We start from the raw sequence: 13674 nt of genomic DNA on the forward strand, positions 1-13674 counted from the left end.
GAGTACTGGAGTTCCAGCTTCAGCATCAGTCCTTCCAAAGAACACCCAGGACTGATCTCCTTTAGAATGGACTGGTTGGATCTCCTTGCAGTCCAAGGGACTCTCAAGAGTCTTCTCCAACACCACAGTTCAAAAACATCAGTTCTTCGGGTGCTCAGCTTTCTTCCACAGTCCAACTCTCACATCCATACATAACCACTGGAAAAACCATAGCCTTGACTAGATGGACCTTTGTTGGCAAAGTAATGTCTCTGCTTTTGAATATGCTATCTAGGTTGGTCATAACTTTCCTTCCAAGGAGTAAACGTCTTTTAATTTCATGGCTGCAGTCACCATCTGCAGTGATTTTGGAGCCCCCAAAAGTAAAGTCTGACACTGTTTCCACTGTTTCCCCATCTATTTCCCATGAAGTGATGGGACCAGATGCCATGATCTTAGTTTTCTGAATATTGAGCTTTAAGCCAACTTTTTCACTCTCCTCTTTCACTTTTATCAAGAGGCTTTTTAGTTCCTCTTTACTCTCTGCCATAAGGGTGGTGTCATCTGCATACCTGAGGTTATTGAGATTTCTCCCGGCAATCTTGATTCCAGCTTGTGCTTCTTCCAGCCCAGTGTTTCTCATGATGTACTCTGCAGGGTGACAATATACAGTCTTGATGTACTCCTTTTCCTATTTGGAACCAGTCTGTTATTCCATGTCCAGTTCTAACCATTGCTTCCTGACCTGCATACAGGTTTAGTGGTGTTCAACTCTTGCTTGAATTCTTTGTGACCTCTTGGATTTACCCACCATGCTCCTCTGTCCATGGGATTATCCCACCAAGAATACTGCAGTGTGTTACCATTTCCTCCTCCAAGGAATCTTCCCAATCCAGGAACTAAACCCCTGTTTCCTGTGGCTCCTACATTGTCAGGTGGATTCTTTACCACTGAGCCACCTGGGAAGCCCTGAAAGTACGTTAATAAATGTAAAATGCTTGGGATAGATATGCACGCACTTTCTGAACTTGAAAATATATGGACAAACAGGAATTAGAAATCGGAAATGCAGGAATAACTGGATGAAAGTATCAATTATTTTGGGCTATAAGCATATTTTTAAAGTTAGATTATAGACATCCTGATTTCAACTTTGAAATTTAGATATGAATATAAAAATCTAAACTAAGTGCATTCACATTTTGAGTATTTAACAAAGGAACTTTATTTTCATGTAAATACATCTGATATGCAAAAAGCAGCCACTGACTTGGCTCTTACGTATTTTAATGATTTAAGTTCTGCAGAAATTTATTTTAAGTAGTTTTAAGCAAGATGTACAGCTTCTTTGGTGGTCAGGTGGTAAAGAATCTCCCTGCAATATGGGAGACCTGGGTTCAATCCCTGGGTTGGGAATATTCTCTAAAGAAGGGAATAGCAATCCATTCCAATATTCTTGCCTGGAGAATTCCATGGGCAGAAGAGCCTGGCAAACTACAATCCGTGGTCTCACAAAGAGTCAGACATGACTGGGCGACTAACACACACACACACCCACACACACACAAACACACGCAAGCAAGATGCAACATCAGTAATTTGTAATATAAAATCAGTTTTGTGTTTCGATCTTCTCAAGTGACTCATAAATTTGGTTTAGTGCAATCTTAAGCAAAATCAGAAGTGGCCTTGAAAATTTTATAGAAAATACTAGTCACAGTGGGATGCTGCAAAAGGAATTCCAGCGAGCTGAAGTTAATTAAAAATTCTTTAAAACCACAAAAAATGTCAAAATAGTGATTCTTAATAATGAAAACAAGATAATTAAAGAAGCATATTTTGAAAACTGACTAGTTTCCTTTTATTTGAATGAAGAAAAATTATAATGAATTCTGGTTTGGGTATAAATAAAACGTAAATTTTAAAAGGTGCTGTGAATTTTAATATTAATAATTGATACTGTATAATAATTATTCAGCTATTAATAAATAATAGCTTCAATATTTAAAATTTTAATGTTAATTAATAGTATTTTAAATAATAGTTTCAATATTTCAAATGGTGCTGTGAATTTTAATGTTAATAGTTTATAATAATTACATGGTTATTAATAATGATATTTTCAATAAGTTTCAATATTTCTCCACCAATTTAAAACTGTAGGAAAAATAAACCATTAAAAATCATAAAAGGAAACATATAGAAACAAAGCTTACCTTTTGCCTCAGGCTCCAGTAAGTTTGAGCCGCGCATCAGCCGTGTCTCTAAATCATTCCACTCGCAGGACTGGGGGATCCCATTACTTGGTAGATACCTGTCCAGATTGTAGATGCCTTTCCCCTTTCCCTGAATTAGTCTTTTCCCCCAGAAACAACCTTGAATCTGAAAACATACCACGACATGCTCTGATTTCAAGCCATCAATCGCAGCATTAACAGGCACGGTGTAAACCGCTCTGGCTAAAATCTTTTCCCAGGAAGGGGAGGATGAACGCAAGAACAGGTGCAGAAATCAAAGGCTCTGAGCGAAGCCGCGGCAAAGCTGCCCTGGGCAGTAGGGCCCGAAAAGGAAATTTCCTCACGGCTCCGTCGGCCCCACGCGCTCCCTGGGCCCCGGCGGCGCCTCGCCCAGGGGCGAGGCTCCTGCTGACTGGGACCCCTGGGTTCTCCCGGTGGATCCCGCGCTAGAGTTCGTGGCGCTGAACCTGGAAGCGGGTCCCGCTGGGTGGGCGGTGCTGTCGGTGCGTTACGGCGAATTCGGGTGCCCCCTCCCGGCCGCTGGGGCGCAGCCAAAGGAGCTTTGGGCTCACTTGAACCGCAGCAGCGCGTGCCATTTCTCCGTGGTCCGCTGAATCACTGAGCTGAATGGCACGATCTATTTGCTAATGGTGCTAGGGATACCTTGCTTCAGCCTCTCCTAGGCTCAAAGCCAGGCTCAAAGCTGTGAAAAGCAGGAAATCCTCAGTTTTGAGATATGAGATCAATCACGCAAGCACGACAGGACTGGCTTTCATTTTCTTTTTTTTCACTACAACGTAGGAGATATCAACATCTAGAAGACACAAGCCACCAGTTTCTATCGTTGGATTCTCAATCTGTTCCAGATCTTAAACCTGTTCCACTCAGAAAACTACAGTATAGTTTGGAGTAAGACCTGCTTGTTAAATTACTCTCTAGCCAGTCTGGAGCTGGAGCAGAAGATGAAAATAGACAATCTTCTAGCTTGTCCTTACTTGGGAAAGTTGTCCCAAAAGTGCCTCCAAGGACTCAGCAGCTATTTAGAAGAGGAGGACTATAGCTGCCTTGCCTTGGAGATTGTCCAAAGGATGAGTGAAGTGTGCTTTCCTCAATGAATAAATTTCACAGGAAATTCAGAAAATAATAAAATTATTTTCATAATTCTCTAATCAATTATGTTAATACTACTGTTCGTCAAATCCAAGCAAGCAATCTGCATTGTATTTTCTGTATCAGCTATGAAAAATCTGAAATTCAAGGCTTTATATTTAAAATACATAGGGTTTCCAAAAAAGAAAGTTTCAGAAATGTAAATGACTTATGCTTTTTTTTTTAAACCTATGCTTTTTTAAATAACCTGGTTATAATAAATCATTTATCTTTTTTGTTTTTTTGGAAGGTATATGCTGTCTCTTGTGTCAACTTTAAAACTATTCATGTCCTAAAAACTGAGAGTTATGTTTTATTCAATGGGAATTTTTAGGACTTAAAGCCTGGGAGACATCTTAAGTCATCCTGAGAGGACTGCCCCGAGGAGGCATGGGGAAGACCCAGGTTACCTAGAAGTTTTGCAACAAAGGGAAGGTAGTCTGAACATCAAGATTATCGAGAACTAAAATTAGATATGCCAAGTAAAGGAATTCAGCAGTTTTCTATGTATGGAAGATGCAAGAGTCTGGGCTGACTGGAATCATTCCTTTGCTATGCACCTTAGCTGTCTGGGGCCAATTTCTTGTGTTTACACATCCTGATCTTCTTTTCCTCAGGGCTCACTGTAGGGAGTGGCTACAGTATGAGGGCTGCTAGATGGCGTGTGTTCTCCTTCCGGAGTTCCCTCAGGGCTCACTAGCTCATGGGAAGGGCTGCAATCACTGATGATTGTAACATTCTTCTTTACTAATATGGCAAGAAATATTCTATTTCTTACTAAAAGCTGAGATGTAACTTTTCATGGCAAACTTTCTTCATTATTTTGTTACAGACTTCGGTCTGTTAAGGTAATTAATATTAGCTGCTCAAACAGAAAAACATTATAACTGCATTTTGAACACAATAGAGGTTTATCTTCCATCCGTGTTAACACGGATGTGTTAACAGGATGTTAACAGGAGTGTAAACATTCCTGATCAGATGGTTCTCTTCCAAACAGTGAATCAGGGACACTTCTATACAATGCTCTTGCTATCAACAATATGTGATTTTAAATGTCTCTGTGGTGCTTGGGTTTATTCCTCTCCGTTGTAAAGGGGAAAAGCCTGATGGAGTACGTGGCTGTGTTTTCAAGGGCCAGACCTGTGCAAGGAAAACATGACTTCCAACCATGTTCAACTGGCAAGAATTCATTCACATGACCATTCCTCACTGTAAAGAGACTAGGAACGGGAGTCATTTTGTGGCTGGTGGGAAGAAGATTCAAGCTTCCTAAAGAAGAACCCTGTTCATTTTTAAACTATGTGCACTAATGCTGTTTTTAGAAGAAAGAGCTAATTTTCTTGCTGGTGTACATTTTAGCCAAGAAATTCTGACTGCAGATCTGATTCCACAAATTAAAACCAGTCAAGGAATGTGAGAATGAGAGAAGAATGCACAGGCGTTTACAACATTGTTGGCCCTGTGGGTTCCCAAGGGCATAGGTTAAAGTTGAAACACACCTGCTTCTGGGTTGGGAGTATGTGTGTGCATGTGCTTAGTCACTCGGTCATATCCAACTCTTAGGTGGGGTCCTTACAAATCAGTCTCTGCTGGCTTGTAGCCATGCTGATTATCCTACAGCTCTTCCATACCATTCTACCTCTCAGCAAGGCCCTGGCAGAATGCTTCTGGCCTATTATTAATTACTTGTAAGCTGTAGGCTAAGATCTTATCCATTCATCTGTGCTCCCCGGGCAATGTATAGGGTAGAAGGGGTTAGTCAGGATGGACTACCTTGAGTTTCAATCTTGACTTCATCACTTGGTAACTGTTGCCCCAGACAAATTACGTACTATTTCTAAAGCTTTTTGTCTTTATTGGAAAGTGTACATAATAAAAATGATACATCTACATTATAGAAGTGTTGCCGTACACTTTACAATCAGATGAATTTACAGTAAGATGAAAAATGAAAGTAGAAATCCGAACCCTTCAGGAGCTCTGCAATGTTGCTGTCACCAGTGTCCCTGCTTTAGTTTTCCACAGGATGGAGGCTTTAGGAACTGGACAAGGTAGATGGTAATTGTTGCCAGTATTTTTATCCTCAGGGTTCTGTGTACTTTGGTTTCTAAAATTCATCTGTCTCTGAGCCCATCAAACAGGACCAGTAGAACCTTAGAGACAATCAGACATGAGTAGGAAATTGTTACTGATGAGAAAATACAGACTCAACTTCAGTAATTTTCCTTACAGCTCAAATGGTTGGAAATAGTACTCAGAATTGAATCCAAGTCTTTCTGACTTCAAATCCAGCATCTTGCCGCTTGATCTGCTGCCCTTCTATGGTGGGAAACACAAGCAAGTCTACTATACTGTAGATGATGTGGACAACAGCTTTCAACACAGGCATTTTGTTAATGTGACTGCAGCCTTGGAGTCCAGATGAGGACAGATATTATAACTGGGAAGAATTAATTTTAAATTTGCACTGGATCTGCTTCTGTGACTTTAACCCATTTTTGTTATTATAAACATCCATAATGGCCTGCCTCAGGGAGATAACCTGACCCCACCCATCTGTGAAGGACTGACTGTAAGGAAGTAAAACTAACACATTCCCCTGCCTGGGGCTTGTTATTCTAGGGGACATTTGCAAGTCTGCAGAGTTAAAAGTCTTTTTACTCTGTTTCTTCCCGTGCATCTCTGTTCCATAAAAGAACCTGGCATCTAGGCCCTAAACAAGATGTTTATTTTGAGGCGCTAGCCTCCCATCTTCTCTGGCTGCCGGCTCCCCAATTTAAGTCTCTTCCTTGCCTCAACACTTCCTCCCTCGGATTCGCTGGCCTGTTGTGTGGTGAGCAGAGCAAGCATGGACTCGGTAACAATATGAAATTTAGACCTACCGAAGATCCTTGACAAGGGTGTTGTTGTGCCTGATTCTTCCAGCTTAATAGCCCTCATGAATGGGACTCAGGCATGACAAAATGAAAGCCTAGTTATGTTTCTCCCCTTGATATCACTGAGTAGGTGAAAGGTTTCATCATCCTACCATCTTCCAAGCTAGAAGTATCACTGCCATCCCCCTCAGTACCCTTCAGATGCAACAGGTCACCATATCCCAGGAAACAGGTCACCACATTCCAGAAGCAGAAATCTGCTCAAATCCTGACACAAATCTGAATTCTGGGTCAGCAGAACTATGGAAGAAAGGGCGGATTGCTCACTCATCATACTCCTATCTTTTCCGCCTCAGAGTTCTACAAAGGGACAGGAACTCAGCCTGGGCTAGGCTAAGATGGTCATCTCAGGAGAGGGCTGTGGGGCAACCTCTTGGGGAAGGAATGTCAGCAGGTATAGTCAGGTCCAACTTCCTTGAAAGGGGCCTGGAAACAGCTCAAAGAGATGGAGCTGATACCTGGCTTTCTGTAGTCCAGAGATTTGGAATGATTACAGGAAGGTTGTTGAATTTGGCTGGAAAAATTACATTTCTAGCCTCATCATGAGCTACTTATATCACTGTGTATTTTTTTTTTTCCACAGTGAATTTCCTTTTGTCTCTTAAAACTGTGGTGCTTGTCATCATGACATAGGTCCTGTGAGCCTACGGAGAGAAAAAAATATCCAGTGAGCATATGCTTTCAAGGAATTCTTTCTAAGAAAGAAATTATCAGACTTCCCTAGTGGTACAGTGGTTAAGAATTCACCTCCCAGTGCAGGGGATATGGACTGGATCCCTGGTCTGGAAGATCCCACAAGCCCTGAGGCAACTAAGCCTGTGTCCCATAACTATTGAGCCCATGCTCTACAGCCCATGAGTCACAAGAGAAGCCACCACAGTGAGAAACTTCCTTATCACAACAAAGAATAGTATCCCTTGCTGCAATTAGATAAAGTCCAAGCACAGCAATATGACACAGAGCAGCCAAAATATTAATTAAAAAATTTAAAAATTGTATGTTTAAAAAGAAAGAAATTATTAATGTGCAGAACTTGCAGGTAATTGATCATAGAGGTGGGTGAGTAAATTTGCATTACAGAATTCAAGGATCCTTTGAGAAAGCAAAAAACAAAAACCCAATGCCTTCCTCCCAAGAGTCAGTTATTACAGCTTGTCTTTACATGGTGCTAGACACAATGTAAGTCAGCTCAGGGATAACATTCACAAATAATTTGTTAATTAAATATGTGTCTCTTTTTGGGTTTAAATTATACACATATGCCAGTTATATGTGTAAACCTACTTTGGAGTAAGATGAATATGTGCATCCAAAAGCCTACTTTTCGCATTACTAGGATCACTACTATGAATAAGAATATTTTTTGTTTTATTTCTACATTTGTTTCATTTGTTTTTTTTTTGCTTTTAAATTAGTAGGACATCAAAATGTTCTTTGATTTCTAATTTCCTGCCTTCTTCCCAGCTGAAGTTCGAGACCAATATGGCCAGTCTCTAAGCCAGTAATTGACTACATCCCACCAGAGATCAGATCAGTTGCTCAGTCATGTCTGACTCTTTGCGACCCCATGAATCGCAGCATGCCAGGCCTACCTGTCCATCACCAGCTCCCAGAGTTCACTCAGACTCACATCCATCGAGTCAGTGATGCCATCCAGCCATCTCATCCTCTGTTGTCCCCTTCTCCTCCTGCCCCCAATCCCTCCCAGCATCAGAGTCTTTTCCAATGAGTCAACTCTTCACATGAGGTGGCCAAAGTACTGGAGTTTCAGCTTTAGAATCATTCCTTCCAAAGAAATCCCAGGGCTCATCTCCTTCAGAATGGACTGGTTGGATCTTCTTGCAGTCCAAGGGACTCTCAAGAGTCTTCTCCAACACCACAGTTCAAAAGCATCAATTCTTTGGCGCTCAGCTTTCTTCACAGTCCAACTCTCACATCCATACATGACCACAGGAAAAACCATAGCCTTGACTAGATGGACCTTTGTTGGCAAAGTAATGTCTCTGCTTTTGAATATGCTATCTAGGTTGGTCATAACTTTCCTTCCAAGGAGTAAGCGTCTTTTAATTTCATGGCTGCCGTCACCATCTGTAGTGATTTTGGAGCCCAGAAACATAAAGTCTGACACTGTTTCCACTGTTTCCCCATCTATTTCCCATGAAGTGGTGGGACCGGATGCCATGATCTTCATTTTCTGAATGTTGAGCTTTAAGCCAACTTTTTCACTCTCCACTTTCATTTTCATCAAGAGGCTTTTGAGTTCCTCTTCACTTTCTGCCTAAGGGTGGTGTTATCTGCATATCTGAGGTTATTGATATTTCTCCTGGCAATCTTGACTCCAGCTTGTGTTTCTTAAAACACAAGTCCAGTGTTTCTCATGATGTACTCTGCATAGAAGTTAAATAAACAGGGTGACAATATACAGCCTTGACATATTCCTTTTCCTATTTGGAACCAGTCTGTTGTTCCATGTCCAGTTCTAACTGTTGCTTCCTGACCTGCATACAAATTTCTCAAGAGGCAGATCAGGTGGTCTGGGATTCCCATCTCTTTCAGAATTTTCCACAGTTTATTGTGATCCACACAGTCAAAGGCTTTGGCATAGTCAATAAAGCAGAAATAGGTGTTTTTCTGGAACTCTCTTGCTTTTTCCATGATCCAGAGGATGTTGGCAATTTGATCTCTGGTTCCTTTGCCTTTTCTAAAACCAGCTTGAGCATCAGGAATTTCACGGTTCACATATTGCTGAAGCCTGGCTTGGAGAATTTTGAGCATTACTTTACTAGCGTGTGAGATGAGTGCTATTGTACAGTAGTTTGAGCATTCTTTGGCATTGCCTTTCTTTGGGATTGGAATGAAAACTGAGCTTTTCCAGTCCTGTGGCCACTGCTGAGTTTTCCTAATTTGCTGGCATATTGAGTGCAGCACTTTCACAGCATCATCCCATAGGTGGCAGTAAAACTCCAATTTCATATCTTTTGTTCAGGAATGTATTACTCACTAGTCAAGTAAGACTCCAAAGCTGAGGGCCTGGAGCACAGGGAGGAGGTTTGCCTAAATCTTCCTCTCCCTGCTTTAGCTTGCTCCAGTTCAATGCTGGATAATGGATCCGTAAAGATAGGCCATGAAAGGCTCCCAGGAACAGATGGAGAGCATGGTGCCCTGCCCTTATGCTCTCCCTCAGACCTAACTTGATCCACCTGCTTTCTTGGTTAAAGCTCCAGGGTAGCCATCAAAAAAGAGTAGTTTATGTGACACTCTGGTAGATCTTCTAGTTGTTTCCTTAACTGTATTCGTGCCTGGATGCAGATTCAGTATGTCTTGAAAAACAGGTCAGAAGCTGTAATCATTAATGATAGACGACAGTATCATCAGCATTCAAAAAGATTTTGATTCCCAGGATGAGATGAGAACTGTCTTCAGAGCAAGTTTACAAGCTAGATAAGAATACCAGACTCCTTGCTATATCCTCATATGCTTCACCTTACAATGAGAATTGTTTAAGTTGATTATGCCCTTACTGACCACAGGACTCCAAAAAATTTTCCAGTCATCACATTTGAAATACATGGCAGTAATTTTGCCTACTGCATTCAACTTACCATCATGACTTACTACTGCTAAGTCACTTCAGTCGTGTCCAACTCTGTGCGACCCCATAGACGGCAGCCCAGCAGGCTCCCCCTTCCCTGGGATTCTCCAGGAAAGAACACTGGAGTGGGTTGCCCTTTCCTTCTCCAAAGCATGAAAGTGAAAACTGAAAGGGAAGTCATTCAGTCGTGCCCGACCCTCTGCGACACCATGGACTGCAGCCTTCCAGGCTCTTCCATCCATTGGATTTTCCAGGCAAGAGTACTGGAGTGGGGTGCCATTGCCTTCTACGACCATCATGCTAAGCACATTGAAAATTAACATGCTTTTGAACTGTGGTGTTGGAGAAGACTCTTGAAAGTCCCTTGGACTGCAAGGAGATCCAACCAGTCCATTCTGAAGGAGATCAGCCCTGGGATTACTTTGGAAGGAATGATTCTAAAGCTGAAACTCCAGTACTTTGGCCACTTCATGCGAAGAGTTGACTCATTGGAAAAGACTCTGATGCTGGGAGGGATTGGGGGCAAGAGGAGAAGGGGACGACAGAGGATGAGATGGCTGGATGGCATCACTAACTCGATGGACGTGAGTCTGAGTGAACTCCGGGAGTTGGTGATGGACAGGGAGGCCTGGCATGCTGCGATTCATGGGGTCGCAAAGAGTCAGACATGACTGAACGACTGATCTGATCTGATTTTCTTAAATAAACCGTCAATTTATTTTCACTAATCTTTTAGAACCTCTTGTCTGTTTATACTTGAACATAAATTCATGTGATATCTATTCCTATCATGTCTCCTATGAACACTTACTATATTGGCTAAAAGCAAGAGCCCTAATAAGAACTAGAAGGAAACAGTAAAATTGGTTAAAATTACTTTTAAAAATATATTTATTTATTTTTGGCTGTGCCATGCAGGTTGTGGGATTTTAGCTTCATGACTAGGGATTGAACCCAGGCCCACAGTAGTGGAAGTCCTAACCACTGGACCACCAGTTCAGTTCAGTTCAATTGCTCAGTCCTGTCCAACTCTTTGCGACCCCATGAATCGCAGCATACCAGGCCTCCCTGTCCATCACCAATTCCCGGAGTCCACCCAAACCCATGTCCATCGAGTCAGTGGTGCCATCCAGCCATCTCATCCTCTGTCATCCCCTTCTCCTCCTGCCCCCAATCCCTCCCAGCATCAGGGTCTTTTCCAATGAGTCAGCTCTTTGCATCAGGTGGCCAAAGTATTGGAGTTTCAGCTTCAACATCAGTCCTTCCAATGAACACCAAGGACTGATCTCCTTTAGGATGGACTGGTTGGATCTCCTTGTAGTCCAAGGGACTCTCAAGAGTCTTCTCCAGCACCACAGTTCAAAAGCATCAATTCTTTGGTGCTCAGCTTTCTTCACGGTCCAACTCTCACATCCATACATGACCACTGGAAAAACCATAGCCTTGACTAGATGGACCTTTGTTGGCAAATAATGGCTCTGCTTTTGAATATGCTATCTAGGTTGGTCATAACTTTCCTTCCAAGGAGTAAGCATCTTTTAAGTTCATGGCTGCAATCACCATCTGCAGTGATTTTGGACCACCAGGGAACTCCCCCAATAGTTTAATTTTTGCAGTTTTAATTTTGCAATTTTTCATTCAAAACTTAAGAGAAACTCTAAATGGCTTTCAAAAGTATACTGGGTTTAAATCAATGGCAATGGAGAATTGAAAGGAGTATGACAAGTGTCAAAAAAAAAATATGTAAAAGGGCTTCCCTGGTGGTCCAGTGGTTAAGAATCTGCCTTGTAATGCAAGGAACACCGGTTTGATCTCTGGTCCAAGAAGATCTCACATGCCTCAGAGCAACGAAGTGCGTAAACCACAACTACTGAGCCTGTGCTCCAGAGTCTGGGAGTTGCAACAACTCAGCCCATGAGCCAAAACTACTGAAGCCTGTGTACCTGGAGCCCATGCTCCACAATTAGAGAAGCTGCTGCAATGAGAAGCCCAGGCACCACAACTAGAGAAAGCCCACACAGCAACAAAGACCCAGCACAGCCAAATAAATAATAAAATAAACTAATTCAGTAGCTTTAAAAAAATGTAAAAGTAATAGTAACAGTAAAGCAGAAATCAATGTACTTAAGACCCAAATATACAGCACTCAAGATAATAAATGCAAGCTACTTATGAATGAAAAAATCTGTTGATGGCTTTAAACATAAACCCCACTATTACCTTGAAAAGGAAGAAAAGCCTAAATTCAAATAATACTAAATACTTATTAATACTAAAACTACAATAACAAAAAAGATGGGCAAATACAGAGCAAGAAAATATAATGAAGGATATAATTAGAGGTGGCAATGTTAACGTCAATGAGATCTTGATAAATAATTAATATCAATATTAATGTCATTAACATCCAGGACAATTCAATAAAAACATGCTAAATTTGAGAAAAAAGGTCAATATACATAGAAATGCAATTGGATCTATAATTAAATTTTAAAAGCATGGAACTAAATTTCAAATATTATAAGAGATTTAGTGGAAAAAAATGTAGCAATATGTAGTAATGCAAACAGAAACATGGTAGCACTGAAATTTTAGTACAGTGCAATAAGTTGGTAAAAAAAAATATAGAAAAATAATAGAGAAAAGAAGGACTGAAATATGATGTAAAAGACTATAAACCAGAGGTTTATATATAGGGCCACTATAACCTAGAATAGGAAATATAACTTCTATCAAATATTTGTAAATCATCCATGAAAATTATCATTTATTAGACTACCCAGAAAATATCTATAATTCCTCCAGAGCAAACATGCATGCTCACATCACAATGCCTGCAATTAATATTAAAATAGGTGGTGCTAGTGGTAAAGAACCTGCCTACCAATGAAGATAGACATAAAAGACCTGGATTCCATCCCTAGGTCGGGAAGATCCCTTCGAGGAGGGCACAGCAACCCACTCCAGTATTCTTGCCTGGAGAATCCCTTGGACAAAGGAGCCTGGCAGCTCATAGGGTCGCAAAGAGTCAGACACAAATGAAGCAACTTAGCACAAAAGCAATCATTTAGAGATTTTAAATCATCCTGATAAATTATGGTCAAGTCAGAATTTAAAAATGAAATGAGAAATTTAGTAAGTAACGGAAATTCAATCACTATTCTTCAAATTTGCAGAAGCAAAGTTGCATACTGAGGTAAATTCACAGCCTTGAGTGTGTGGAGGCTAAGTTTCTTCAGTTGTGTCTGACTCTTTTGCGATCCCATGGACTGTAGCCCGCCAGTCTGGCTAGTCCTTGCCACTAGCGCCATCTGGGAAGCCCAAATTGACAGCTTTAGGAAACATGAATTGAAAATAGATTGGCCTCACTCATTAAAGGGCTTCCCAGGTGACTCATTAGTAAAGAACTAGTCTGCCAACACAGGAGATACAGGAGACGCCAGTTCCATCCCTGGGTCGGGAAAATCCCCTGGAGGAGGAAACGGCAATCCATTTCAGTATTCTTGCCTGGACAATTCCATGGACAGAGGAGCCTGGCAAACTACAGTCCATGGGGTTGCAAAGAGTAGGACACTACTGAGCAACTGAGCAAGCACGCACACACTCGTTCAAGTCAGTAAGAGAATTCAAATAACATTAAAAGAGATAGGAAAAGGTAACATTCATTAAATACTCCCTCTGCATCTGGGACTGTGCTAAACACTTTACAGGAAGTATTTCTATCTTCTAAACAACCCTACCAAGTCATTAAACAATAACTGGTTCTCTTCAGCGTGTC

Source organism: Bos indicus x Bos taurus, chromosome 8, assembly GCF_003369695.1.
Source record: "Bos indicus x Bos taurus breed Angus x Brahman F1 hybrid chromosome 8, Bos_hybrid_MaternalHap_v2.0, whole genome shotgun sequence".
Lineage (NCBI taxonomy): Eukaryota > Metazoa > Chordata > Mammalia > Artiodactyla > Bovidae > Bos > Bos indicus x Bos taurus.